This window comes from Lithobates pipiens, unplaced genomic scaffold (assembly GCF_037356315.1).
Source record: "Lithobates pipiens isolate NorthernLeopardFrog02 unplaced genomic scaffold, aLitPip1_a1.2 Scaffold_19, whole genome shotgun sequence".
NCBI classification, from domain to species: domain Eukaryota; kingdom Metazoa; phylum Chordata; class Amphibia; order Anura; family Ranidae; genus Lithobates; species Lithobates pipiens.
Window position 1 is genome coordinate 47,087,587 of NW_027507764.1, and position 24,688 is coordinate 47,112,274.

Consider the following 24,688-nt stretch of genomic DNA (forward strand, 5'->3'; position numbering starts at 1 on the left):
ATATATATATATATATATATATATATATATATATATATATATATATATATATATATATTTATATATATATATATATGTATCTCAAATAAGAAAAAAATCGAAAATAAAATAAACAAAATATAATTGAAAAGAAAAAAAATTATATACATACACACATATATATATATAAAACTTCATATATATATATCTCAAATTAAAAAATATATAAAATAAAATAAACAAAATATAATTGAAAAGACTCTTCTATGTTTCTATGTATTTTATTACATTTATGCAGACTGTGCTTTAGCATGTTATTGCAGGATTGCAGGAAAGAAAATCACATTCATTTATTTATTTTATTTATTTCAGGTACTTATATACGCAGCGCTTTACATATACATTGTACATTCACATCAGTCCCTACCCTCAAGGAGCTTACAATCTAAGGTCCCTAAGCCCTTGTACACACGGTCGGAGAATCCGTCGGAATGTGTCCTATCGGACCGTGTCGTCGGATAATCCGACTGTGTGTGGTATGCATCGGACTGATTCCGTCCGAATATCCATCGGACCCAATTTTCCAACATGTTGGAAATATTTCCCGACCAACTGGTTTGATCGGACATACTCCGATCATGTGTAGAGAATTTTGATCGGACCAAGTGCCACGCATGCTCAGATCAAATTCCTACATCAAAGCTATTGGCTACTAGCCTGAACGTAGTCCCATCGTAACGAAATTACGTCATCACGTTCTGAAAGATCGGATTTTTCGACAACTTAGTCCGACTGTGTGTATGCAACAGTTTCGGACACAATCCGTCGGATTTGGTTGGCAGAATCTCTGACCGTGTGTACAGGGGCTAACTCACATTCATACATACTAGGGACAATTTAGACAGAATCCAATTAACCTACCAGCATGTCTTTGGAGTCATTCAGAACCAGCTGGATACGTTCCAGATGCTTTTCTACATGCGTGTTTTTGGCGCGGTTTTGGCGCGTTTTTGATGCATTCCGGCGCGTTTTCGATCTGTTTTTGGTGTGTTTTTGATGCACTCCAGTGCATTTTTTCCCCCTCTTTTTTCTTAAAGTGGAAGTAACCCCTTCTATCGTTTTCAGTCAAGGAAGCTGCCATCTTGGCCTATAATGATTCTTCAACTGCCATAATGCTGCACATGTGATCAGTTATGAAACCAGCCATTGGATGGTTTGAAAGTTTGGTTGAGAGCACAACCAATGTGAAAGTTAGCATTTCCGGCATGCCGGGAATGTAAGTGTTTTTTGAAACTGGGTTTACTCCCGCTTAAACCACTTGCTTACTGGGCACTTAAACCCCCCTCAGTCCCAGACCAATTTTCAGCTTTCAGCGCTGATGCACTTTGAATGACAATTGCGCGGGCATACAACACTGTACCCAAATGAAATTTTTATCATTTTTTTCCCACAAATAGAGCTTTCTTTTGGTGGTATTTAATTACAGCTCGGAGTTTTATTTTTTGCTAAACAAACAAAAAAAGATGCAAAAAAAAAAAATCATGTTTAATAGTTTGTTATAAAATTTTGCAAACAGGTCATTTTTCTCCTTCATTGAAGTGCGCTGATGAGGTGGCACTGATAGGCTGCACTGGTGGGCACTGATAGGCTGCATTGGTGGGCACTGATAGGCTGCATTGGTGGGCACTGATAGGCTGCATTGGTGGGCACTGATAGGCATAGTTAAGGCGGCACTAATAGGCACAGATAAGGCGGCACTGATGGGCAAAGATGGGCACAGATAAGATGGCACGGATGGGTGGCATGGATGGGTGGCACTAAGGGGCACTGATAGGTACCACTGATAGATGGGACTGATGGGCACTGATAGGTGGCTCTGATAGGTGGCACTGCTGGGCACTGATGGGCGGCACTGATGGGCACTGGTAGATGACACTGATGGGCACAGATATGTGGCACTGGGGTGCAGCACCTTAGTTGAGGCAGATTGTGGGCGCTGCTGGGTGGCACTGTGGGCATGCTGGGTGGCACTGCTGGGTGGCACTGTGGGCACTGCTGGGTGGCACTATGGGCACTGCTGGGTGGCAATGACAGGGGGGGACACATTTTTTATTGATGTGGCAAAGCAGGGGGCAGGTGGGCACTGGCAGGGCTGGCCGTGATCGGGACTGATGTCCCGATCACGGCCGCCGGTGATCGGCTCTTTTTTTTTCTCCTCGCGCTGACAGGAATAAAAGCCGATTACCGGCTCCTTTGTATCACATGATCAGCTGTCATTGGCTGACAGCTGATCACGTGATAAGGGGTCGGGATCGACCCCTTGCTCGGATCGGTGATCAGGCGAGTCTCACAGACTCGCCGATCACAGGGCGCGCAGGCCACTCGTGCACGGGATGACGTCAATAGACGTAGTCCCGGCAAAGGAGATCCGCGCTGTAGCCGTCATTCGGCTATAGCGCGGGTCTCAAGTGGTTAACCATAAATAAAAACATGTGTGTTCCAGTGCATTTTTGATGCACTTCACAGTGTTCCAGTACAGTCCAGTGCAGGAAAACTTCAGCATGTTCTACTTATTTTTCTGGAACTGGAATGCGCTAGAACTGCAACCACTGGCGCGACCTATGCCATTGAAAAACATATAACCTTCGCAGACTCATCCCTTTTATCCCAAAGAATGACAAAGCAGTGGTAGTTGGAACAATCATTAATTCACGACTGGACTACGCAAACTCGCTTTACATAGGATTACCACAATATCAACTTGCGCGATTACAACTGATCCAAAACACGGCGGCAAGGCTGATAACAGGAAAAAAACCCCGGGAATCCATTTCTCCTTCACTGAGGAGCTTACATTGGCTAACCGTAAAAAATCGGATCACGTTCAAGACCCTTTGCCTCACCCACAAATGCGTGCATAGAGAAGCTCCGCAATACCTAATGGAGAAAATAAATCATTACACACCAAACCGCAGTCTTCGATCAGCCAACAAAAACCTCCTCCTCATGCCCAAAGCCCGGTATAAATCCAAGGGTGATCGGAGATTCGCTGTCCAAGGGCCTCGGCTATGGAATGCTCTACCAATCAACATCCGCCTGGAAGAAAATCACCTGGCTTTTAGGAAAAAACTCAAGACCTTCCTCTTTTAGCAGATGATCAAAGCTCGCCACAGCGCCTAGAGGCGATTCAGTTCGCATTGTGCGCTATATAAGTATTTCATTCATTCATTCATTCATAACCTACTTTCCATGCATTTTGAGGCAGAAACAAAAAAAACGCACTGGACTTCATGTGGTGTGAACTGGCCCTCAGTGTTGATGGGGGAATTCCTCCCGTGGAGCTATTGTGTTCTCCTGGTGGGGGCAGGAAGGGCAGCCCTTGCTAGGAGAACACAATGGCTATTGTTAAAGGCTATAACCACCGGCAATAATCGCATGCTAGAAATTCAGTATGTTGGTTGTCCCCACTGAACCGGCCAAAATTCGAACCCTCTATGGCCAGCTTTAGAAGTATATCAAATGGCTCTGTGCTGGCAGCCTGGAGATCTGGAACACCACATTCAAACAAACACTCCCCCTGCACAGTGCTGCGATGAATAACACTGCAAGCTGATCGAAAAAACAAAACAAAACAAAAAAAAACGATTTCCTCGCCCATACAAAAGTGCTGGATGGAGGAATCCTACCCGCTATTTTATTTCAACAGCGGAACGCTTCTGCTTTTAGAATACACTGATCAGTACTGCAGCCAACCAAATGAAGACCACTTATTAAGAACACATTTACAACAGTCCCATTCAACAGAAGTCTGTTAGATCAACTTCTGTTAAACAGCCATATATGCAGGGCTGGTGCAAGGATTTTGGACACCCTAGGCCAGTGATGGTGAACCTTGGCACCCCAGATGTTTTGGAACTGCATTTCCCATGATGCTCAACTACACTGCAGAGTACATGAGCATCATGGGAAATGTAGTTCCAAAACATCTGGGGTGCCAAGGTTTGCCATCATTGCCCTAGGCGAAACCTCAATTTGCCGCCCCCCCCCCACCTTGCTCCACTCTGACTCCACCCCTTTGCCCTGCCCATGTATACCCTACCTTTTTGATGAAGTGCCTATCAAATACAGCCCACCAGCGTCCATCAAATGCAGCCTCACCAGCGCCCACCAATGCAGCCTACAAGCACCCATCAATGCAGCCTCGCCAGGGCCCATCAAATGCAGCCTCACCAGGGCCCATCAAATGCAGCCTCACCAGTGCCCATCAAATGCAGCCTCACCAGCGCCCATCAATGCAGTCTACAAGCACCCATCAATGCAGCCTCGCCAGGGCCCATCAAATGCAGCCTCACCAGGGCCCATCAAATGCAGCCTCACCAGTGCCCATCAAATGCAACCTCACCAGCCCCCATCAATGCAGCCTCTCCAGCCCCCATCAATGCAGCCTCACCATTGCCCATAAATGCGCCCTCACCAGTCCCCATCAATGCACCCTCACCAGTGCCCATCAAATGCAGCCTCACCAGCCCCCATCAATGCAGCCTCGCCAGCCCCCATCAATGCAGCCTCACCAGTGCCCATCAATGCAGCCTCGCCAGCCCCCATCAATGCAGCCTCACCAGTGCCTATCAATGCAACCTCGCCAGCCCCCATCAATGCAGCCTCGCCAGCCCCCATCAAATGCAGCCTCACCAGCCCCCATCAATGCAGCCTCGCCAGCCCCCATCAATTCAGCCTCACCAGTGCCCATCAATGCAGCCTCACCAGCCCCCATCAATGCAGCCTCGCCAGCCCCCATCAATGCAGCCTCGCCAGCCCCCATCAATGCAGCCTCACAAGCCCCCATCAATACATCCTCACCAGCCCCCATCAATGCAGCCTCGCCAGCCCCCATCAATGCAGCCTCGCCAGCCCCCATCAATGCAGCCTCGCCAGCCCCCATCAATGCAGCCTCACAAGCCCCCATCAATGCATCCTCACCAGTGCCCATCAATGCAGCCTCGCCAGCCCCCATCAATGCAGCCTCGCCATCCCTCATCAATGCTGCCTCACCAGCCCCATCAATGCATCCTCACCAGTGCCCATCAATGCAGCCTCGCCAGCCACCATCAATGCAGCCTCACCAGTGCCCATCAACGCAGCCTCACCAGCCCCATCAATGCAGCCTCACCAGCACCCATCAATGCAACCTACCAGCGCACATCAAATGCAGCCCACCAGCGCCCATCAAATGCAGCCCACTAGCACCCATCAAATACAGCCTCACCAGCACCCATCAATGCAGCCTACCAGTGCCCACCAATGAATGTTTGCTTGCTTCCATTCATTCAGGAGTGGGGACACAGACACAGTCCTCCACCGCCGCTGCACCTCTGACAATATATGCGAACTGCCTGCTGATGCTGAGACTTAGTTGCTTGCTGCAGAGAGAAGAGAGTAGGAACACCAGTGGCCGGGCGCACCTAGGCCGCAGTGCGCCCAGGGCGGCTGCCTAGTTTTCCTAGCGGTAGCACCGGCCCTGCATATATGGATCGAAATTTGGCTGATTCAGCAAGGACCGACCACAATTTTTGATCCATCTATGGCCAGCTTTAGGAAGTGTGAGTGTTATCTTTTGAAAAACTGTGTGCGAGGTGTGGACATATGAGTGTGCATATCAATAAAATACATTCAAAACTGTGCAGCCTGATATGGTTCTAAAGCACTAAAAAAAAAAAAAAAAAAAAAAAAAGACTTCAATTGGTCTTCGCTATCCCCTCCCAAAAGTCAGAAGCATGCCAATTATCTATGCAAGCCTGAAGCCATATTGAGCTAGTACTATGTTGATTCTAGCCGTAATACCCATCAGTAGGCAGACAGTATTCAACAAGAATACACAAAAAGTGGGTCTCCTCAGGGCACCAGAATAAGACAATAGAATTTTTATCTTTGATGGTACCAGAGCAGGAAGTACGAGAATGGAAGCGGATTCTACGCCGCATATCTGTCACCTGGGGGGGTGTGAGGGAGTTTCTGCCACCATTCCTCACCCCCCCCCCCCCTTCTATAGGCAATAACACAATTCAGTATTTAAATAAAAAAGGTAGATCACCATGCACCTACCACCTACACACAGTTTTACTATTTTGTTAAAGTGGTTACTTCCATTTTCTTCTAATGTGTCTCAAATTGCTGCCCCCTGTTGTTTGAGACTAAAACAAACAAAAAAAGACAATAAGTCAGCATGTGTGTAGTAAATATAAAACTAATTTTCAGGGACAGTCTGATTTGTTTGTCCCTGAAAATGTTCCTGGTTTTGCATATTCATAAACAGGGGCCAGTGAAATGTAGAGTTTTCATTTTGCCCAAATTTTGGCAAAAGTTCTGAGATTTGAATACATTTGATGAAGGGTTTTTTAGGCCTCGGGGGACCTGAAAAAGATCCTCCGAATGATAAAACTTCTGGCCGGAAAACGCAACATAAAAAAATGCACTAGAAGACATGTTTTGCACATTATGCATGTATAGTGATTGAACGTAAATGCATTCTACTGACCAGAATATTAACTAGTTATCAACCACCCGCTGCAGTTGTACTGCAGCAAGCTGGCTCCCCTGCGCGAATCGCCGTCATTGTATGTGGGGCGCGTATACGGAGATTTGTGGTCATGTGCACTTATTCCCGAGCGGGGGGAGCCAACCAGCTCCAGAAACAGGCAGATTGAGGATCTGTCAGTGTAAATAAACAGATCCCCGTTCTGTCAGGGGAGGAGAGATGGATCGTCTGTTCCTAGTGATTAGGAACAACGATCTCTCTCCTCCTCCAGTGCGCAAAGCAAGTTCAATAAAGACATGGATGAGCGAGTTTGGGGTGGAGGAACTTGAGGAACAGAGTCCTGACCTCAACCCGATAGAACACCTTTGGGATGAATTAGAGTGGAGACTGCAAGCCAGGCCTTCTCGTTCAAAATCAGTGCCCGACCTCACAAATGCGCTTCTGGAAGAATGGTCAAACATTCCCATAGACACACTCCTAAACCTTGTGGACGGCCTTCCTAGAAGAGTTGAAGCTGTTATAGCTGCAAAGGGTGGGCCAACTCAAACCCTACGGACTAAAGCTTGGTACACATGATCAGAAATTCGAATGTGAGCTTTTGGTCAGAAATTCCAACCCTGTGTATGCTCCATCTGACTTTTGCTGGCAGAATTACAACGCATGCTCGGAAACAATTTGACGCATGATCAGAAGCATTGAACTTAATTTTCTCAGCTCGTCGTAGTGTTGTCGGTTGTTCTTGACGGTTGAAAGTTCAGCGAACTTTTGTGTGACCGTGTGTATGTAAGCCAAGCTTGAGCGGAATTCCGTCAGAAAAACCACCCAAGTTTTTTCCGACGGAAAATCCGCTCGTGTGTACGCTGCATTAGACTGGGATGCCATTAAACTTCATGTGTGTGTAAAGGCAGGTGTCCCAATACTTTTGACAATATCGTGTATATTAATCAAAGCTTTACAGATGTTCTAATCTTTCTTTTTTATTAATGGTCCATAATGTTAGATAAATAAATAAATATATACAGGTATATATGATATATCATATCTTCGTGTGTTTTTACAGCTTGTCAATAATACACAGATTTCGGAAGTGCAGACTAGACGCGGTTTTCGTATATATCCATTTATATAATAGGACAATTCACACATTTCTCTTTATTATAGAGAGGTGGACATGGTAAGTATCTGGAAATGATTTGGGTTTTCGTCTCAGGAAAATGCTAATTATCTTGGGATTTACAGGTTTTAGCTGTAATTAAATATTTAAATGTGTGAGAACTTTGTAATTGGCTTTCTTTTCAGATCCCGCAGTCATGTGATAATTGAGGTCCTTCTTGTCACCCCTATCTGGTGTAAATCACTGTCAACAAGAGACCTGGATAATCTATACCCCTGAGCTGGGAGTATTGTCATTCAATTAAAGCCTTCATTGTGTGTTTACCTTGATGGTGTTTATCTTGCATTTACTGCTATCGCCAGGGTTGTTTGGAGGTACTCATAGACAGATGTCCATTGTCTTTAGCAATCCATAAACATTACATAGCCTGAAGACATTGGAGACTTTTGTGTTAAAAGTGTACATCCAGAAACATTTTTTTTTTGCTTTGGATAATGGGGGGAAGGATTAGAACCCCAGCCAAGTTTTTAACGTTATTTGGCGCTCTGATGGAGAGTGATGTCCAATGATGACAATGGTTTCACCCAAAGCTGTCAATAGGTAGACACGTGCACATCGGTCCCGAGAGGAATGTTATGTGCCCACCAGTACCGCCTGCCAGTGCCCCCTGCCAGTGCCCACAGTGCCACAAATCAGTGCCCACAGTGCCACAAATCAGTGCCCAGAGTATGCAAGTGCCAGCAATCAGTGCCACCCATCAGTGCCCACAAGTGCCACCTATCAATGCCCACCAGTGTGGCCAATCAGTGCCTTTATCAGTGCCACCTAGCAGTTCTGCCTATCAGGGTCACCTACCAGTGCCGATCAGTGCCCATCACTGCCACCCATCAGTGCCCATCACTGCCACCCATCAGTGCCCATCAGTGGCAGCTATCAGTTCCACCTATTAGTGCCCTTCAGTGCCGCCCATCAGTGCGCCCATCAGTGCCACTTCTCAGTGCCCACCAGTGCCACCTCATCAATGCCTACCAATGCTGCCTATTAGTGCCCATCAGTGCCCCCTTATCAGTGCCCATCAGTGTCACCTTATAAGTGCCCATCAGTGCAGCCTATCAGTGCCCATCAGTGTAGCCTCATCAGCGTACATCAATGAAGGAGAAAAATTACCTGTTTGCAAAATTTATTAACAAAATATAAAACGATTTTGTATTTTTTTTTTTTTATTCGTTTAAAAAAAAAAATTACAAAAAATAAAAAACCCCAGAGGTGATCAAATACCACCAAAAGAAAGATCTATTTGTGAGGAAACAATTATAACAATTTGATTTGGGTACAGTGTTGTATGACCGCGCAATTGTCATTCAAATTGCATCAGCGCTAAAAGCTGGAAATTGGTCTGGGCAGGAGGGGGGTTTAGGTGCCCAGTAAGCAAGTGATTAAAAGTCAGCTATACTTTTTGTAGCTGCTGACTTTTAAATGGGTGGAACTCCACTTTAGGCTGGGTTCACACAGCTGCGGTGACGAGATTGGATGTGATTCGCACCGCACTGCAGTGCAAATCACATGCGATCTCTGTGCGATGTGATTTCAGCCATACAGATAGTATGGCTGAATTCGCATCGCATCCGGCCCAAACTCGTACAGGACCCTTTTTTTTGGTCCGCAGCAGAATCGGATCGCATGGGTGTTCACACCATGTGATCAGATTCCTGTCCGAGTTTGCAGATCGCACTGCGATATGCGAACTGATTTGGAGGTGTCATTAACTTTTCACTGACACTCCCAGCAGTTTGCATAGGGCAGTGTGAACTGCCGCCGGAGGCATGCGATGCGGGAACCCGCAGTAGATTTGCAGCATTCCCGCATCGCAGCAGTGTGAACCCAGCCTTAAGGTGAATAAAGGAATCCTCCCAGCTGGGCCAATGTATTCTGACAATGGGAACTCCTCTGCTGTAGAAATACAATGCACGGATTGGCTGCATCCAGGGATCAAATGAAAGTTTTCCAACAGCCCCATTACATTACAGCCCCATACGATTGCCTTCTATCTAGCGGGAATGGCAGCTTAAGTGGCTTATATTGGACAACCCTGAGATGGGACAATAGGATGGAAACAATTAGTGGTGTTAGAATGCAATTATACGCATTGCCACCCACTAATTGGAGACTTCCCAAAAGCTCCTCTAGTGAGCTGGAGATCCTCACCAATACATTTGTAGGTGGTTAGTCCCACCTCAGTGCTCAATCTGGGATTTGGACTTTGATGTTCAGTCCTGTATTTATCATTCACACAGTGGTGCAGTTTCATGTTTGCTGAACACAGGTACATGATACTTGCTGTATGATTGAGAAGAAACGTCTAATGTGAAAGTATCCTGTGCAATCTTCTAGTTCTACACCCACTTTTTGAGGCATGGAAGACTGCAGGCAACAGTGACTTGTGATTTTTGGCAATAGTTACTTACAACGTCCTATGTGGAATAACAATTGTATTCACAAGGGCTGCAAATGTGAATATATTAGCAAATTATTAATACAGTGTATCAGAGCTCCTTCTGTTAAATCAGGCTTCTAATTACACCAAATTTACGCTCAAACATTGATATATTTTAACATTTTTATATAATAACTTCAACTCTACACATAGAGTTTCCACAGTTTGTCCTAAGTGCCTGTTGGGATACATTGGCCACATGTTAAAGAGGAAGTAAAGGCAATATAAAAAAAAAACACATCCTGTAAGGCAAAGGCATAATGAGCTAGTATGCATAGCATACTAGCTCATTATGAATAACTTACCTGAGAACAAAGCCCCCGAAGCGGTCCTCCGTCTTCCTCTTCGCCGCTGCCATGTATCCCGGAGCGACTTCCGGGTCTCGCTGCTCCGGCGCTGTGATTCACCGGAGCCGCGATGACGTCACTCCCGTGCACGGGAGCCGACACGAGTGGCATATCGCTGTGATCTGCGGCCTGCCCAGTGCACCTGCGTGCCGCTGTCTACGGCTGTCTTTTTGTAAATATCTCCTAAACCGTATAGGTTTAGGAGATATTTCTTGGACCTACAGGTAAGTCTTAATCTAGGCTTACCTGTAGGTCAAAGTGGTTTGTAAGGGTTTACAACCACTTTAATAGACAACATTGTCTTGGTTTTTAATTGGTGGTGCTTTACTGCCATGTAATTAATTGGATGTGTATTGGTTATTGTGATTTCACACATTTTTCTAATATTTTATCATCACATACAGTGCCTTGCGAAAGTATTCGGCCCCCTTGAACTTTTCAACCTTTTGCCAAATTTCAGGCTTCAAACATAAAGATATAAAAATTTTATTTTTTGGGAAGAATCACCAACAAGTGGGACACAATTGTGAAGTGGAACGAAATCTATTGGATAGTTTAAACTTTTTTAGCAAATAAAAAACTGAAAAGTGGTGCGTGCAAAATTATTCGGCCCCTTTACTTTCAGTGCAGCAAACTCACTCCAGAAGTTCAGCGAGGATCTCGAATGATCCAATGTTGTCCTAAATGACTGATGGTGATAAATAGAATCCACCTGTGTGTAATCAAGTCTCTGTATAAATGCACCTGCTCTGTGATAGTCTCAGCCCACGTACACACGGTCGGAGATTTTGCCAACCAAATCTGTCTGATTTTGCCCGTCGGATTTAGTCCGACGGATTGTGTCCCAAACTGTTGCATACACACGGTCGGGCCAAGTTGGCGAAAAATCCGATCTTTCAAAACGTGATGACGTAATTTCGTTACGATGGGACTACATTCAGGCTAGTAGCCAATAGCTTTGATGTAGGAATTTGATCTGAGCATGCGTGGCACTTGGTCCGATGAAAATGCTCTACACATAATCGGATTAGGTCCATCCGGCCCAGTTGGTTGGGAAATATTTCCAACATGTTGGAAAATTGGGTCGGACGGAGATTCGGACGGAATCAGTCCGATGCATACCACACACAGTCGGATTATCTGACGACACGGTCCGATAAGACTCATTCCAACAGATTCTCCGACCGTGTGTACAAGGGCTCAGAGTTTTGTTGAAAGCGCAGTGAGCATCATGAAGACCAAGGAACACACCAGGCAGGTCCGTAATACTGTTGTGGAGAAGTTTAAAGCCGGATTTGGATACAAAAATATTTCCCAAGCTTTAAACATCCCAAGGAGCACTGTGCAAGTGATCATTTTGAAATGGAAGGAGTATCAGACCACTGAAAATCTACCAAGACCTGGTCGTCCCTCTAAACTTTCAGCTCAGACAAGGAGAAGACTGATCAGAGATGCAGCCAAGAGGCCCATGATCACTCTGGATGAACTGCAGAGAACTACAGCTGAGGTGGGAGAGTCTGTCCATAGGACAACAATCAGTCGTACACTGCACAAATCTGGCCTTTATAGAAGAGTGGCAAGAAGAAAGCCATTTCTCAAAGATATCCATAAAAAGTCTCGTCTAAAGTTTGCCACAAGCCACCTGGGAGACACACCAAACATGTGGAAGAAGGTGCTCTGGTCAGATGAAACCAAAATCGAACTTTTTGCCCACAATGCAAAGCGATATGTTTGGCGTAAAAGCAACACAGCTCATCACCCTCAACACACCATCCCCACTGTCAAACATGGTGGTGGCAGCATCATGGTTTGGGCCTGCTTTTCTTCAGCAGGGACAGGGAAGATGGTTAAAATTGAGGGGAAGATGGATGCAGCCAAATACAGGACCATTCTGGATGAAAACCTGTTGGAGTCTGCAAAAGACCTGAAACTGGGACGGAGATGTATCTTCCAACAAGACAATGATCCCAAACATACCGCAAAATCTACAATGGAATGGTTCACAAATAAACGTATCCAGGTGTTAGAATGGCCAAGTCAAAGTCCAGACCTGAATCCAATCGAGAATCTGTGGAAAGAGCTGAAAACTGCTGTTCACAAACGCTCTCCATCCAACCTCACTGAGCTCGAGCTGTTTTGCAAGGAAGAATGGGCAGGAATTTCAGTCTCTCAAAGTGCAAAACTGATAGAGACATACCCCAAGCGACTTGCAGCTGTAATCGCAGCAAAAGGTGGCTCTACAAAGTATTAACGCAAGGGGGCCGAATAATTTTGCACGCCCCACTTTTCATTTTTTTATTAGTTAGAAAAGTTTCAAAAATCCAATAGATTTCATTCCACTTCACAATTGTGTCCCACTTGTTGGTGATTCTTCACAAAAAATTAAAATTTTATATCTTTATGTTTGAAGCCTGAAATGTGGCAAAAGGTTGAAAAGTTCAAGGGGGCCGAATACTTTCGCAAGGCACTGTATCTCATTAGCTCTTAGGTAAACTACCGTATATACTCGAGTATAAGCCGAGATTTTCAGCCTCTTTTTTGAGGCTGAAAGTGCCCCCCTCGGCTTATACTCGAGTCATCGCTGTCTGCCCGCTCGATCAGCGTGTCGAGCAGACAGACAGCGGCCATTCTATTCAAAAGCCGCGCCTCCGGCTCCGCCTTCGCCTGTGATAGGCGGAACACTGAATTTCCCAGCAGCCTGTGTTCCGCCTATCACGGACATCGTATCATCCTCGTACTACGGACGAGGATGATACGACGTCTGTGATAGGCGGAACACAGGCTGCTGGGAAATTCAGTGTTCCGCCTATCACAGGCGAAGGCGGCGGCACAGCTTTTGAATTTTACAATGGCCGCCGACGAAGAGGGCACGGGACGGAGGCAAGGCAAGGCACGGCACGGCACGGGACGGGACGGGACGGGGGCAAGGCAAGGCACGACACGGGACGGATGCAAGGCAAGGCACGGCACGGGACGGAGGCAAGGAGGCAAGGCATGGGACGGAGGCTCGGGACAAAGGTAGGCTGGACACACACACACACACACACACACACACACACACACACACACACACACACACACACACACACACACACATGGATGGAGACACACACAGGGATGGATGGATGGATGGAGACACACACACACAGGGATGGATGGATGGATGGATGGAGACACACACACACAGGGATGGATGGATGGATGGATGGATGGACACACACACACACAGGGATGGATGGACGGACACACAGGGATGGACGGACACACAGGGATGGACGGACACACAGGGATGGATGGACACACAGGGATGGACGGACACACACACAGGGATGGACAGGCATGTCTCACCCTCGGCTTATACACGAGTCAATAAGTTTGCCAGTTTTTTTGGGGGTAAATTGGGGGCCTCGGCTTATATTCGGGTCGGCCTATACTCGAGTATATACGGTATTTCCCTTATTTTTGTGTTGATAGCGTTTAAGTTCCGCCTTGTAGAAATGGTATTAGTAGGGGCAGACATTGTGAGATATTGTTTTTGGGTCTGGATTCACTATATAAGTATTGGGGACCGGTGCTCAATATTTGGGGAGGGGGGTGCCAAACAAACCTGCCCCCCCCCTCACTCGTACTACTACGATGAAGTGGTAGTTGAATTTCAGCTGATCCAACAGGAATCAGTCAAAATTGAAACCGTGTATGGTCAAGTTTAAGCTGCTGATTTACTAGAACTACTCAAATGTCAGTTATTCAAGGTCTTCAAATACCATATATCCATTGTCTCAGCACTGGCTTTTCAGCACCCCTCCATGCTTCCTGATTATGGGCATGACAAAGAAGTTGCACAATGACGACTAAAAGCATCTAACTAGAACAATTCTTTCCCATACATATGCTGATGGCAATAGCAAACCAAGTCGAAAAGGACCTCTCTTGGCCAATAGTTGACCTATATCTGTGCCATTATATGAATAGCCATATATCCAAAAAGAAAACTTTGAAAAAGGGACATTAATAATATCCCTTTAAATAATGTTGCCCTCTACCATTCCTTGGTGGTCATTTGGTCATTGTCCATCGTTTCTTTGTCTTTCTGTTTCATTGGATTGATTTAGTTCTTTATCTCTCTCTCTATCCTTGTCTTGGTCTCCACAAAGACAATGAATAGAGCTATATACAGCTGTGTGATTGTTTTAGGGCTTTATGGTTAGATGCATAAGCATCTCTCAAACTTTTTAATGCCCATGACCAATCTAAGTCAGACTTCTTTGACATCCTGCTCCATTATGTGGTCTTCCGGGTCATAATCTGATGTTCCTGTCATGGATAATTCCAAATTATGGTCTTTGTCCTTTTAAAATGTATGTACACCTCATCAGTTCTATTCAGTGGCCTAACATGACCTGACAGGTCAAGGCTTCTGTGTTGTTTCAAAAGGTCATTGATATAAAGCAAACCTGTCACTGGGATAAGGTTATCATCAATGGTGCCTACAGACTTTAGAGCACATGTGTGTCTCTACTCTTCATGACCCTCCATGATTCTCTCTGGCTGAGCCTGCTCAGTGTAAAGTTCATCAGCTGGGTTGAACGTTTCCAGTCATTCACTAACCTTTCCTCAGGGACAGTCAAAGTCCCTTCCCCATTCAATGCAAGCCCTCATGTTTTAGAAGCATCTTTCATCTTCAAGAAAGTGCAAGATGTATGGACATCTGGACTCTATCTACTGCCTTTAGGTAGCTTAAAGTGAACCTGTGCCTTGACCATGCCATGTAAAGTAACAAGTTTACTGTAAATCATTTGTAAAGGCTAACTTTTTTTAACTACTTCCCGTTAGGCCAATTCTGACATTTTTTCACTTACATTTATTTATTTATTTCAGGTACTTATATAGCGCCTTCATTTTACACAGCACTTTACATGTAAATATTGTACATTCACATCAGTCCCTGCCCTCAAGGAGCTTACAATCTACCCATACATATAATAGGTCCAATTTAGACAGCAACCATCTAACCTACCAGCATGTCTTTGGAGTGTGGGAGGAAACGAGAATACTCAGAGGAAGCCCATGCAGGTACAGGGAGAACATGCAAACTCCAGGTAGGTACATGTAAAAATCATTTATATATATATATATATATATATATATATATATATATATATATATATATATATATATATATATATATATATATATATATATATATATATGCATATGTGTGTGTATATTTATATACATATGTGTATATATATATATATATATATATATATATATATATATATGTGTGTATATACATACACACATACATGTATATATATATAATTTTTTTTATTTATTTATTTATTTATTTTTTTTACCTGAGGATCTAGAGAATAAAACAGTGGGTGTTGCAGTTTCTTATGTCAGACGGTATTTACGCAATTTTGGGGGAAATAAAAAATACACTTTAATGTATTTTCAAGTTATATTTAACCCAATTTTTGGGTAAAATATAAAAGATCATGTTGTAACGAGTAAATAAATACCTAACATTTTACACTTTTAAATTAAACTGCTCGTGGAATGGCGCCAAACTTCAGTACTTAGAAATCTCCATAGGCAACGCTTTAAATTTTTTTACAGGTTACCAGTTTAGAGTTACAGAGGAGGTCTAGCACTAGAATTATTGCTCTCGCTGTAACGTTCACCGCGACACCTCACATGTGTGGTACAAACACTGTTTACATATGCAGGTGTGATCTACATATGTGTTTGCTTCTGCGCACAAGCATGGGGGGGGGGGGGCGGACTAGGGGGCTTTAAAAAATGTTTATTATTATTACTTAGTATGTTTTTTCCTTTTTAATTTTACACTGTCACTTTTTTTTATTTTTTTAGCACTTTTATTACTGTCAATATTCCTTTTGCTAGAAATAAGGCATGACAGGTCCTCTATTAGAAGCCAGATCTCTCTTCTACTCTGGAAAGCATGAGATTAAAAAAGAAAATATCGATCTCTGCTTTCCACAAAAAAAAAAAAATGTCAGTGTTTACATCTGCCAGAACCGGAAATTACGTAGTTTCCGGCCTCCCAGGACTTTTGGAATAGCAGCAACGCTGAATCTAATACCAGGCTCCTTGATCACACAGGAGGACACGGAGAGGTGTCGGTGGGAGGTGAGATGACCTCTCCCGGATTGTGCTGACTGGGGGAGGATTATGCTGACTGGGGGGGGGGGGGATTTTGGAGACTGGGGGAGGTTTGGCTGACTGGGGGGGTTGTGCAGACTGAGGGAGGATTGTGCAGACTGGGGGGGGGGGGGGGATTGTGCAGATTGGGGGAGGATTGTGCTGCCTGGGGGGCTACACAGTGCTCTGGACAGTGGTATGAGAGGAGGCCTGTAATTTACACAGTGATCTGGACAGTGGTTTGAGAGGAGGCCTGTAATTTACACAGAGCTCTGAACGGTGGGTATGAGGGGAGGCCTGTAAAGTACACAGTGCTCTGGATAGTGGTCTGAGAGGAGGCCTGAAATGTACACAGTGCTCTGGATGGTGGTCTGAGGGGAGGCCTGTAATGTAACCTACTCGTCCTCTTCGTTCCTCTCAAGACCTCCTGCTCTCTAGCTCCCTCATCACCTCCTCCCATACTCGCCTCCAGGACTTTTCCAAAGCCTCCCCAATCCTATGGAATGCCTTACCTCAATCTGTCCGCTTATCTCCTACTTTATTAGCTTTTAGACAATCCCTGAAAACCCTTCTCTTCAGAGAAGCCTACCCCACCCACACCTAACTGTATTTTTATTTTCTCCATCAGCTCATCCCCCCACAGTTAATACCTTTTGTTTCAACTTGACCCTCCCTTCTAGATTGTAAGCTCTAACGAGCAGGGCCCTCTGATCCCTCCTGTATTGATTTGTATTGTAAGTGTACTGTCTGTCTGCCTTCATTTTGTAAAGCGCTGCGCAAACTGTTGGCGCTATATAAATCCTGAATAATAATAATAATAATAATAATAATAATGTACACAGTGCTCTGGATGGTGGCATGAGGGGAGGCTTGTAATGTATACAGTGCTCTGGATAGTGGTCTGAGGGGAGGCCTGTAATGTACACAGTGCTCTGGATAGTGGCATGAGGGGAGGCTTGTAATGTATACAGTGCTCTGGATAGTGGTCTGAGGGGAGGCCTGTAGTGTACACAGTGCCCTGGATAGTGGTCTAAGAAGAGGCTTGTAATGTACACAGTGCTCGGGATGGTGGTATGAGGGGAGGCCCGTAATGTATACAGTGCTCTGGATGGTGGTATGAGGGGAGGCCTGTAATGTACACAGTGCTCTGGATAGTGGTCTGAGGGGAGGCCTGTAATGTACACAGTGCTCTGGACGGTGGTATGAGGGGTTGCCTGTATTGTACACAGTGCTCTGGATAGTGGTCTGAGGGGAGGCCTGTAATGTACACAGTGCTCTGGACGGTGGTATGAGGGGTTGCCTGTATTGTACACAGTGCTCTGGATAGTGGTCTGAGGGGAGGCCTGTAATGTACACAGTGCTCTGGATAGTGGTCTGAGGGGAGGCCTGTAATGTATACAGTGCTCTGGATAGTGGTCTGAGGGGAGGCCTGTAATGTACACAGTGCTCTGGATAGTGGTCTGAGGGGAGGCCTGTAATGTACACAGTGCTCTGGATAGTGGTCTGAGGGGAGGCCTGTAATGTATACAGTGCTCTGGATAGTGGTCTGAGGGTAGGCCTGTAATGTACACAGTGCTCTAGATGGTTTTATGAAGTATCTTTCTTTTTTTTATCTCATGGACGAAATATGAGAAGTAATGTATATATCATACAACCATTCCATAAACACATACCACATACACTGCATATATCATTTGAGGAAAATATGCTTATAAAATCGTTTACCATTTGCCAATAAAAAAAATGTCCCCGGATTTCATTTTGAAAGAGAGAAATTAGTGGCAGAGAATGTTCCAGGTGAGTAAGGAAACGATAGGGACACACCATCCTACCTGAAGACTCCCTGTTTGGGTCCGGACTGGCCAGGCCACATTCCGCCCCTCAAGACAGGTGCTGTCGACAAATCTGAGACCTGCTGTGCTGCACATTGCTATTACATGTCATGATTATTGACTTTTTGGGTGCCTTTTTGCCGAGTTTGTTGTGAATTACTGGATTCTGTATTAATACAAGGTCTGCTCTCTACAACCGGAGTCTATGTAATTGCTGCCGCCGCACCCCAATGCACCTCCTCACACCCTTGCTGTAGGTGAAGGTCATTTATGTTCCTCCTGAAGCCTGACTGGAATGTTCCCTGGACGTTGCTAGGACGTTGCTAAGCAAGGCCTAGCCCAGTGATGGGCAACCTTTTTGGCGTGGTGTGTCAAAAATCGGCAAAAAAACTAGCATAACTCGCGCGGTGTGTCACTTTGACAAAAAAAACATAATTTTGCGCAATTTATAGTTTAAACTACAAAAATGTATAATTGCAATATATAATTGTATTTAATAAACCAAAAACAAATTATTTAACCACTTCCCGACCAGCGCACGACGATGTACGTCGACAGAATGGCACGGGCAGGCATATTGGCGTACATGTACGTCCAATATTCGATGCCGCCCTGCCATCGGGAGCGCGCCGCCGGCGGCGCGCTCCCGCGCTGGTCGGGACCCCTGTGAGTCCGGTCGCGGGACCCGCGGACTCGATCGCCGCGGGCATCCCCGCGATCATCTCACGGAGCGGCCGAATGGAGGAAATGCTGTATAAACAAAATTTTTCCATTCTGCCTAGCAACTAGTGACGCTGATCTCTGCTCCATGTGATTGGAGCAGAGATCAGTGTACACTAAATGAAAGCCCAACCCCCCCACAGTTAGTAACACACCCCTAGGAACACTTAACCCCTACACTGCCACCCACTGGTTAACCCTTTCACTGCCAGTGTCATTTACACAGGAATCACTGCATTTATATAGCAGTGATTAATGTATAAATGACAATGGTCCCAAAAATGTGTCAAAAATGTCCGATGGGTCCCCGACAATGTCGCAGTCACAATAAAAATCGCAGATCGCCGCCATTACTAGTAAAAAAAAAAATAATAAAAAATTATTAATAAAAATGCTATAAAACTATCCCTATTTTGTAAACGCTATAACTTTTGCGCAAACCAATCAATAATCGCTTATTGCGATTTTTTTTTTACCAAAAATATGTAGAAGAATACGTATCGGCCTAAATTGAGGGAAAAAAAAAGTTTTTTTATATATTTTTGGGGGATATTTATTATAACAAAAAGTAAAAAATAATGTGTTTTTTTCAAAATTGTCGCTCTATTTTTGTTTATAGCGCAAAAAATAAAAACCGCAGGGGTGATCAAATACCACCAAAAGAAAGCTCTATTTGTGGGAAAAAAAGGACGTCAATTTTGTTTGGGAGCCACGTCGCACGACCGCGCAATTGTCAGTTAAAGCGACGCAGTGCCGAATCGCAAAAAGTGGTCTGGTCTTTGACCAGCAAATTGGTCCGGTCTGAAAGTGGTTAACATACCTGCTTAGTAACTTCTTTGTTCATCAGTCGATTTCATATGTTGCCCTTGATATTATTGAACTTGTTTGGGGTGCCGTGAACCAGGGCTGTGGAGTTGGCTGCTTCCAGCTCCACATCCTCATCAACATGCCGCTCCAGCCCGCCCCTGCTATGAATATTCCTAGTGACGCGAGGGCATGCTGGACATTGTAGTTACTAACTGCACCTCCCAGCATGCCCTCATACAGCCTATGGCTCTGCAGCAGTGCAGCTGAGCCAAAACTACAATGCCCAGCATGCTCTTATACAGCCTATGGCTCTGCAGCAGTTCAGCTGAGCCAAAACTACAACGCCCAGCATGCCCTGATAGGTTTGGGGTCTGCTGCAGACCCCAAACCTAAGTAGCATTATTGCTAATAATGATAATATTTCCCCACTTTCCTTCCCCTGCTTACTGTGAAGGTCAGTCTGGCAGCGACTGCATTGCGGCCTGACTGGAGAGAGGTGCGCACTGTTCCCGTGCTCCTCTCCTGCGGGTCCTCCCTAACGTCCTCACCGTGCTGATGACGTGTGTGCGCACGGCACGCACGCCTTACCAGCAGCCCCTGCGCTCAAAAAGGGGCTGTGCTTCACTGTCAGGCGGCGGCGGCGATACAGTAAGTGAGTGTGGGTGGGGGAGATCACATGTCCCGCCCCCCCCCCCCCCCCTCCCCGTTCCTCCAGCACAGATTCTTTCATCCTCGGTCGGCCGTGCAGGAGCCGAGGATGAATCACATGAAATCCTGCGCGTGTCAGCACTGACACGCGTGTCATAGGTTCGCCATCACTGGCCTAGCCATTACTGTTCACCTCCACCGTCACAGGAGTGAGCTCTGAAACGCTGAGCTCAGACCTAGCGCATCAGGGGAGAGAAAAAGCATGTGATGGGGTTTGAATCAGAGGAATAGCTCACTCCTGTGATGGTGGAGGCGAGCAGTAATGACTAGGCCTCTTTTAGCAATGTCCTGGGAGTATTCCAGTCAGACTTCAGGAGGTATGTAAATGCATAGCCCCCAACTGTCCTTGATTTGGAGGAACTGTCCCTGATTTGGAGCAATGTCCCTCTGTCCCTTTTTCCTCCTCATTTGTCCCTCATTTTGGTCTGATCTATATAGTTGTATATAAAATGCACTTTTTATCTTTCAAAAAAGTGTTTTCCAGCGCTAAACCTTTCATCCAAATTCTAAATTGCTGCATTTGTCAATTTTAAAAGCCAATATAAAGGACTATTAGTGGTAAAAAAAAAACACTTGTGGATTTAATTAAACCTTTTTTGGTGTTACATCCCCTTTAATTACATAACAACCGGCCCATAGCCGAATGACGGCTACAGGGCGGTTGCTTAACTCTGGGAGGCCGTCATATGACGTCCTCCCAGAATTCCGCTCATCGCTGCCGTTTACCACGTGATCGCTCTGTCAAATGACGGCGCGATCACTTGTAAACAAACTGGCGTCATGTTATGATGCCGGTTCCTCCCTCCCCTCTCTGTACCGATCGGTACAGCGGAGGTGGAGAGATCGGTGTCAGCAGCGCTGTAGATTGGATCTGCAGTGCCCACAGTGCTGCTCACCGACAATTAACCCCTCAATTCCCTGCCAATACTCTGCGATGCCCTGCCAATACTCTGCAATACCCAGCAATGCCCTGCCAATACTCTGCAATACCCAGCAATGCCCTGCCAATACTCTGCAATACTCTGCGATGCCCTGCCAATACTCTTAAATGCCCTGCCAATATTCTGCAATACTCTGCAATACCCAGCAATGCCCTGCCAATACTCTGCAATACTTTGCAATACCCTGCAATGCCCTGCCAATACTCTGCAATACCCTGACAATACTCTGCGATGCCCTGCCAATACTCTGCGATGCCCTGCCAATACTCTGCGATGCCCTGCCAATACTCTGCGATGCCCTGCCAATACTCTGCGATGCCCTGCCAATACTCTGCGATGCCCAGCAATAATCTGCAATAGCCTGCAATACCCTGCCAATACTCTGCCATAAATTGCCATACCCAGGCATACTCGGTGATACCCAGCCATACTCAGTGATACCCAGCCATAATCGGAGATACCCTGCAATACCCAGCCATACTCGGTGATACCCTGCAATACCCAGCCATACTCGGTGATACTCTGCAATACCCAGCCATACCCGGTGATACTCTGCAATACCCAGCCATACTCGGCCATGCTCAGTCATACTCAGTGATACCCTGCAATACCCAGCCATACTCGGCGATACCCTGCAATACTCGGTGATACCCAGCCATGCTCGGCCATGCTCGGCCATGCTTGGCTGTAGTCGGCCTCTGTATGTGACCAGGCTGTGGAAGTCTCACACATGTGGTATCGCCATACTCAGGAGGAGTAGGAGAATCTATTTTGGGGTGTCATTTTTGGTATGTACATGCTCTGTGTTAGAAATATTGTATAAATGGACAACTTTGCCCCCCCCGCCGCCCTCCGGTGCTTCTACCGACTCGCCAATACGATCAAAGCCAGAATCGTTTTTTTTTTTTATTATTTCAGGCTTCCCAGTCTAGAGGTGAGATGTGGGGTCTTATTGACCCCACATCTCACTGTAAAGAGGACCTGTCATGCCATATTCCTATTACAAGGGATGTTGCATTCCTTGTAATAGGAATAAAAGTGATCAGAAAATGTATTTTTGGGGAAAAAAATGTCAAACTAAAATAAATAAAGTAAAATGAACAATAAAAAAAAAAAAGGAAGGCGCCCCTGTCCCCATGTGCTTGCATGCAGAAGCGAACGCATACGTAAGTCCCGCCCACATATGAAAACGGTGTTCAAATCACACATGTGAGGTATCGCTGTGAACGTTAGAGCGAGAGCAATGATTTTGGCCCTAGACCTCCTCTGTAACTCAAAACGTGTAACCAGTAAAAAAATTTAAAGCATCACCTATGGGGATTTTTAAGTAGTGACGTTTGGCCCCATTCCACGAGCGTGTGCAATTTTGAAGGGTGACATGTTAGGTATCTATTTACTCGGTGTATCTTCATCTTTCACATTATGCAAAAACATTGGGCTAACTTTATTGTTTTTTTTTTTTTAAAGCACAAAACTTTTTTTTTTTTTTTTAAAGCGTTCGAAAAATTGCTGCGCAAATGCCGTGCGAGATAAAAAGGACCACCATTGTATTCTCTATGGTCTTTGCTAAAAAAAAAAACTTATATAATGTTTTGGAGTTCTATGTAATTTTCTAGCAAATAAATGATGATTTTTACATGTAGGAGAGAAATGTCAGAATTGTCCTGGGTGCTCCAGAACGCCTGATGGCGCTCCCTGCATGTTGGGCCTCTGTATGTGGCCACACTGTGTAAAAGTCTCACACATGTGGTATCGCCGTACTCGGGAGTAATAGCAGAATGTGTTTTGGGGTGTAATTTGTGGTATGCATATGCTGTGTGTGAGAAATAAACTGATAATATGACAATTTTGTGAGAAAAAAAAAGGAAAAAACTCTTAAATTTTGCAAAGAATTGTGGGAAAAAATGACAACTTCAAAAAACTCATCATGCCTCTTACTAAATACATTGGAATGTCTTCTTTCCAAAAAGGGGTCATTTGGGGGGTATTTGTACTTTTCTGGCATGTTAGGGTCTCAAGAATTGAAATAGGCCGTCAGTACTTCAGGTGTGATCAATTTTCAGATATTGGCACCATAGCTTGTGGACTCTATAACTTTCACAAAGACCAAATAATATCCACCAATTTGTACTTATTTTTTACCAAAGATATGTAGTGGTATAAATTTTGGCCAAAATTTATGAAGAAAAATTACTAATCTGCAAAATTTTATAACAGAAACAAAGAAAAATTCATTTTTTTTATAGAATTTTCTGTCTTTTTTCTTTTATAGCACAAAAAATAAAAAACCCAGCGGTGATTAAATACCACCAAAAGAAAGCTCTATTTTTTGTGAAAAAAAGGACAAAAATTTCATATGCGTAGTGTTCCATGACTGAGTAATTGTCATTCAAAATGTGAGAGTACCGAAAGCTGAAAATTGGTCTGGTTATTAAGGGTGTTTAAGTGCCCAGTGGTCAAGTGGTTAAGGGGTGTGGCAGGGGGCATGTCCTATGCCTACATACATTTGCTAGTAGGTGTCCCTCATTCCCATCTCAAAATGTTGGAAGGTGTGTGTAAATGGCCTACACATATACCAAGGGCGGTGTTTAACTTTAGTCAAAGCTGCACTTTGTTTTAATCTTCAGACATCCCTTATTGTTTTTTGGAAAGGTGAACCAACCATGTATGTGAGCTAGTGAACAGACACACTTCACAGGTATCCACTGTGGGCCGCACAATATTGAAATGCCCAGAGGAGAAACAGGGAACTCTATTCTGACCCTGCAAAAGGATCTCATATTCAGGCATCTTTATTCAACTGTAACTGCAACTTTCAACTGTAAAAACAGCTTTGTAGTTGTTAAAAGTTCTTTATGTATGCACTACACTTTAGGCCTCATGCACACGGGACCTTTAAAAAACGCCATCGCTGCTGCCAGGAAAAAACAGTGTTAAAAACGTGCTTTTAGCCATGCTTTTGAATAGTGATTGCAGGCGTTTATGCGCGTTTAGCGTTTTTACAGTAAAAACACTCCGTATAACGTAAAAAATGCCTAAAAAC